At 36.9% G+C, this 6,768-nt stretch overlaps 1 pseudogene; it reads right to left on the bottom strand.

The window, feature by feature from the left end:
- Positions 1 to 305: 305 nt before the first annotated feature.
- On the bottom strand, positions 306 to 5,872 carry LOC129480169 (bifunctional methylenetetrahydrofolate dehydrogenase/cyclohydrolase, mitochondrial-like; annotated as a pseudogene).
- Between the last annotated feature and the right edge of the window lie 896 nt (positions 5,873 to 6,768).

Below are 6,768 nucleotides of genomic sequence, written 5' to 3'. Positions count from 1 at the left end.
CCAGTTTTTAACTGAAGTGTCTTGACAAAGTTAAGCATCCATTCTCAATGTGACAGTGACTCCCATGTTACTAACTAGGTCAATGGCTGCTCTTGACTAGATCGCATAACCCTGCATGATCCTAGAATGTTCCCTGGTGAGGTATTGCAGAGTTATGTGTGCAAACACCCAAGCACTTAAGGTTTCAATGAATACAAAGCATCATTTTAATCTATTTCAGTATAAAAGAAACAAAAAATACTGCTGACCTGCTTTGCTTCTTGAACTGGCTTGGAGTGCTGTTCATGACATAGAAGACACAATAGTTAATGAGTAGCTACTACAAGCTCTTTAGACTTCAGCACTTACTGCTCTCCAGGCCTCAGCAATGTTTTGGCAGTAATAATCATATTCTTCATTAACATCACGACTGTCCTGGGATGAACACCCCAAGGAACTGGAATGATGTAATCAGCTTTTTCGTGATCCCTTCAAAATCCACATCTCCAACCAACTTGGGTTTAGCAATTATGGGATCTTGAACTCTATGTATTCTCATGTCAATGATTGCTTCTCCTCCCTTGATATCTGCTGTGACCAGATTTGGAATGCCTGAGGCAGATAATACAATATCTGCAAGAATTATATTTTTCTTCAACTGCTCTGTGGGAGAGTACTGACGAGATATTGTAACAGTGGCATCACCTCCAGGACTTTCATGCACCCCATCTGTGTTTAATAACATTAAAACGAGCATCACAACATTTTTTTATTTCCCAGCTGCAATTACATTCTTCTCTAGGGCTGGTTCATCATTTCCCACATACCCTATGGGGGACCTGGTAGCATGGAATACTGGTGAGAACACATTCGCCCAACATTAAGTACATGAAAGCAATCGACATCCCTGTCTGAAGAAACAGTATTACACGTCTTTCTCTCATTGATGTGATCTGCAATAGGCCCCTGAACAAGGAGGCCATCTACATTATCATCATTCTTCAGTTTATTGATTAAATTCAACAATAGCTTCTCTGAAATTGAAGCTGATTTTACAACTGTCTCAACGTCAATTTTTACATCTTCAGCTGTCCTGGTTTTGTTGAGGACACAGGAATGGCTTGCAGGATTATTATCGACCAGAACCAGGCTCAGGTGTGGCCCTTTGTTCCCAGAAGCCACCCACTCTTCCACCCGCTGCACTTCCTGCTTGATTGGCTGAGCCATTTTCCTTTAAGAAATGACAACAGCTTTCTTTTATTATTATTATTATACTTTAAGTTCTAGGATACATGTGCACAACGTGCACGTTTGTTACCTATGTATACATGTGCCATGTTGGTGTGCTGCACCCGTTAACTCGTCATTTACATTAGGTATATCTCCTAATGCTATCCCTCCCCCCTCCCCGCACCCCACGACAGGCCCTGGTGTGTGATGTTCCCCGCACTTCTCTTGGGTTTATGCAAACATACACATATACACACATCCTTGATGCATAATAAATATATTTACACATAATCATCCTTGATATACAATAGATATATTTACACATATCCATAAGGAGCTATACATATATCTCCTTACATATGTATATATACTGTATATATAAATACTCAGAGAGGACTTAACTTGCACTTAATAAAACGTTTCCTTTGAAAGCAATACACTTAGAGAAAATGGTAGCTGCACATTCAGATAAAAATGATATAGTAATGTTAAGGCATCGGCTTCTGGGAGAAGCCAGCGTTCCAAGTCTTAGTCTTTGCTTCCAAACACGTGTTCTGCGTGTTAGGCCAACTTGTGAATTCCTGTGAGGTGGAAGGGAAGATGGCGGAGGTGACAGCTCTGCACCACCTGAGCACTAGAGTGGTGGAGGAGGCAGACATTAGAGCAGTTGCTGGAAAACTATTGTCTGTACTTTTAAAAAACCCAGTTGTATATCCGTTTTCCCCTAAATGACATTGATAAAAATGCCACTGTCAGAAACACTCAATTTATACACACACACACACGTATAAAATTATAAACATATCCTGTCATTATTTTTACAATTTAAATAGCTCACAACATTTTTCTGTGAACAAGTTTCTTTTCTTAAACTTTTATTTTAGATTTGGGGGTACATGTGATGGTTTGTTACCGAGGTAAACATGTATGTAAGGTGGTGATTTGTCATACATAGTAGTTCATCACCCAGGTTTTAAGCCAGCGCTAAAATGATCGGCAAAGAAGCTAGAGAAGGTTATGTTAAAAGGAAGTAATATTAACAAATGTTGTAAATCATAACTTGATATAAAATAACATTATAAAGTATTTTGTTATAAACTAATAAAGTCATTTATATAATTTAATAAAAATATTTACAATTTTGGCTAAAAAGTAATAACCTCGAAATGTTGATCAATATATTCTGTATTCCTTACATATTTAATACGTAGGCTTATAGATGTTAACTTTTACATACTCCAGTCTGTTAAAATGTGGTTCTTGAACTTGAATTAACACAAGACTTTTCTGATGTTTTTGGAACTAAGTATCTCTTAATGTTCACAGTAAGCTACCTTTGTAGTGAATTTCACAGTGTAAATTAGTTAAGTGATTGTATAGCCATTTTTATGCTTTGTGACATTTCATTAGATCCTGTATGGTGATGTAAAGTTTGTATCGTTAAAAATAGTGTTTCTGAAATGAATTTGAAATTCATTACTGCTCAGGAAAGGGAAAAAAAGGTTTGAGTTGGAGTTACTCATTCTCACATTGTTTCACAGCCTTCCTTCACTAATATTGATATTTAAAAATATATCCACACATATCGTTGGTTTGCATGTATGTTCCATTATTAAATAGATTCTGATTAGGCTTTGTATATCTAGAAGTTTTTGATATATATTTAAAATATGTATGATTTGTTAACAATTAACTTTGATCATCATAGCAGATTACTGAGTAAGCTTTATAAGATAATTTGATGACAAGAAAAGTGACAAGTGTATGAATGCATGATTAGAGACATCCAACGTTGGTTTCTTTCAAGATGCAAAAAGCAAAGTGAGGAAAAAGCCCTTGGAAAACTACATAAAAGAGGCTTTATTTCATTATTATTACTTGTTTTAAAAGTTACCAAATATTATCTAAATCTGCTCTAATTTAAGGTATTTAAATTTTTCAATGGGACTGCAATTACCATGTCCCTTATCTTTCAATATAGTCCTTGTAGATAAAATGGAGCATTAGTGACACTGTTGCCAAAGCCACTTTGGTGAATGTTTACAAAACATTGTAATTTATATAGCACAAAGGAGGTTTTCTGCACTTAATGTCTGTCTTTATCTTCTGGATAAACACTTGTTCTCAGATTTAGCTAGATCCCCTGGTAAGTTTCTGATGATCTCAGATATTTTCATTTTGTCCACATATCCAGATGAACTTTTGGGTTTTCTTATTTAACAAAATGCTGCCAGGGGTTGCTTTACAGTCATGCAACCTGTGTAGTCAATTTCACACAACTCTACCTTTGGAATGGTCCTACGCTTGGTTAAGTGCTTGCTGTTGCTATCCTTAAAATATTAATTGTTTTGTACAAGGGCCTCTGAAGTTTCATTTTTCACTGGGCTCTCAAAATTAAGTAGCCAATCTGGCTTATTCTTATAAGGTATCAAATATAATGAATGATACAGAAAACTGGAATTCTGTTTGTGACTTTTCTAGACTCTGTTTTTAATTTATTATTTTGAAAACATTATTTCAGTGATTTGAGTGAGTTCCCCCAAAGTTCATGTGTTGGAAACTCAATCTCCAGCACAACAATATTGGGTGGTGGGGACTAATGGGAGGTAATTGGTATATTACGGCCAAGTCCTTATGATTAGATTAATGCTGTCATTGCAAGAGCAGGTTAGCTATAGCAAGAGTGAGTTCCTGGTGTCTCTCTCTTTTGCATGTGCTCACTTGTCTTTCCATCTTTCTGCCATGAGATAACACAGCAAGAAGGCCCTCACTAGATGTGACTGCCCAATCTTGGACTTCCCAGTTTTTAGAACCACGAGCCAAGTATACCTCTAACCTTTAGAGGTTATCCAGCCTATGGCAGTCTGTTGTAGCAACAAAAAGTGGACTAAGACAAATATAGACTCACAGAGGTTTACAAAATTAGTATAGAGAGGTAATGTATACTATTCACCCAACTTTCCCCAATGATAAAATCACACAACTATAGTGCAATATCAAAACAAAGAAATGGACATTGATACAATCTGTAGACATTATCCACATTTTAACAGTTTTTATATACACTCAATTGTGTGTGTGTGTGTGTGTGTAGTTTTATACAATTTTATCACTCAAGATTTGTGTGGCCACCACCACAATAAAAATGCAGAACTGTTTAAGCATCAAAAAAGAGCTTCCTTGTACCCTATAAAGGGGTACCTTTATAGGAAGGGGTATTATTTTAAAGACATGACTTCATTTACCAAATCAGAACAACACACTGTGTATTACATCTGACATTAACTTAAGTATGCACTATTTGCTAAAAACCATTTAGTGCTTTCCAACCATTGACTTTTTTAATACATGTAAAAACCCTATGAAGTAAATATTATTACTCACATTTAACAGTCAGTATATCGATGAGTGAATTGTCAGAATATGTAAGGTCCTGATTCCTTAACAATTGTACTATGCTGACTCTCTAAATAATAAATATATTTTAAAAACTCACTTTTGCTATATATTTATCTTTAAAGTTGTCCAGGTGTTCTGTTAATTTTAAATTATAAGCATTATTTTTCATTATTATTGGTAAAACATTTTCTCATTTTTGACCCCTGCTTCCAATCCTACATCATTTAGTAAATTTTTTAGCCTAAACTCTCTCAATTTTTTAAGTAACATATACTTTAAAATGAGCAATTGTTTTGAAAAATATTAATGTATATAATTAATAATTTTATGAATCCTAAAGGTTTTTATAATATTTTAAATTTGTGAAATCAGTTTATGAGACACTAATTTCAGGTTTTGCAGTAAAAATTTAACCATCCATTTCCAGCAAGCCAAGATTTGTAGAAATAACTATAAATCAGGCAATTAAAATGAAGTTTTAAGTTATTAAATATGTTAATTACAGAAAGTATTTGTACCTTTATATAAGGACATTAACTTATAATTTAATGTGGAGAAATTAAAACATGTAATTTCAAATGTATTACTGCCATTTATTAGAAATACCATATCTAAGTGAATTTCTATTCTAAAAAAACTATAAAATAAATGATCTCTCAAGGGCTAAACTTTAAGTTTCATTATTAGAGAGCGTTTATGTTATATCTGAGCATGTACAACTGGTGTAGTGTACTATGTATTTGGGTTTAAATATTTCATAAGAACTTTTCAATTAGATGTGTTTTGTGTGCCCAGGAGTGATCTTTTATTTTTATTGTTTCTTTTAGGAAATGATGTATGACAGAATGATCTGGGAGTGCTGGGTTCTAATATTGTTTGCTGTAAAGTAGGGTTATTTTGTTTGAAATTCTGATTATTACCTATCAATTTTATTCGTAATAAAAATATATTTTTTGCTATAAATTTGATCTGCTATAAAAAACACTTTCGTTTCTGACTAGAAACTGACTAGAAGCAGTTAATGGGCACCTTTCTCCTGGAAATGAATCGAAACAGCAAGTAAATATTAGCACTTCAAGGAGATCATCTTAAAAAGTACACTGGAATCAATTGGAGAAATGACAAGAACATGGAAAGCAGAGGAAAGTGAAGCCCAGTAGCCTGCTGGGCTGGGATCAGCATGGAGCTGGGAGAGGCTTCCTAATGTGGAGAAGGGGTGAGTGAGGGAGAGACCTCTGGGATTCCACACTTCCTCCATGGACATTTACAATCCTAGACACAGAGTAGAACCCTTGGACCTCACAGGCCTCCAGACCAACAGATAGCTGCTTGGAGACTATTCAGAGGCACTGCTAGAGCCCTTGTTGAATCCCACAGTAATCTGATTCCTGAGCAGCCTGATGCCAGCTGCTACCACCCTGCCAGGGGTGGAGCAAGGAAGCCGGACATTTTCATGTGCCACACAAACAGATACTGCAGCCATGGTATGGAAGAGTAGGCAGACTACATACCACACAATGTTCTGCCTCCCCTGTTCCTCACTAAACATTGTCTGCCCACTTCAGCATCAGATACCCAGCATAGCCCCCTTGCCACATGTGAGAAGTAGTGCTGTGGGCCAACATTATTCTGAGAGCCCTGCTCCCAGAGGTTGGTGATATGCCCTTAGGCTCCCACGGTACCTGCTGCCACTGCTTCTATTGTCCCTGCCAACCCTGGGCCAAGGAGGGAGTTGGTAGGCCAGGTACCTAAGTGTAGCCCTAACAGCACAGTGCATTGCTACTTATGTGTGGGGGAGTGAGTGTGAGTAATCCATTTACCTTGCAGCTTCCAGACTCCATAGTTCCAGTTGAGGTGACCCTGGATTTCCCAATGAAAGCCCTATAATGCAGCCACCTTGCTCCTACCTGACCATTTCAGCTGTGGCACAAAGCACTTCTGAGAGCTCAGCCCACATAGGCCTGTAATCACCTGAGCGTTCTGCCATTCTGCCACCAGCTGAGCATTCTGCCTACCCCTGCCTGAGAGTTCTGCTGGTGTCTTGAGGAATAGCCCAACCCTACCTATCAAGCCAGTACCTGAATTCTGGGGCCCTGAGAACAAGTCCACTAAACTGATATTTGTCTAATCCCTTCAGGACTTGCACATGCTGTTTAGTTG

This window comes from Symphalangus syndactylus, chromosome 4, assembly GCF_028878055.3.
Source record: "Symphalangus syndactylus isolate Jambi chromosome 4, NHGRI_mSymSyn1-v2.1_pri, whole genome shotgun sequence".
Classification (NCBI taxonomy): domain Eukaryota; kingdom Metazoa; phylum Chordata; class Mammalia; order Primates; family Hylobatidae; genus Symphalangus; species Symphalangus syndactylus.
This window is presented reverse-complemented; position numbering and strand designations above follow the sequence as displayed.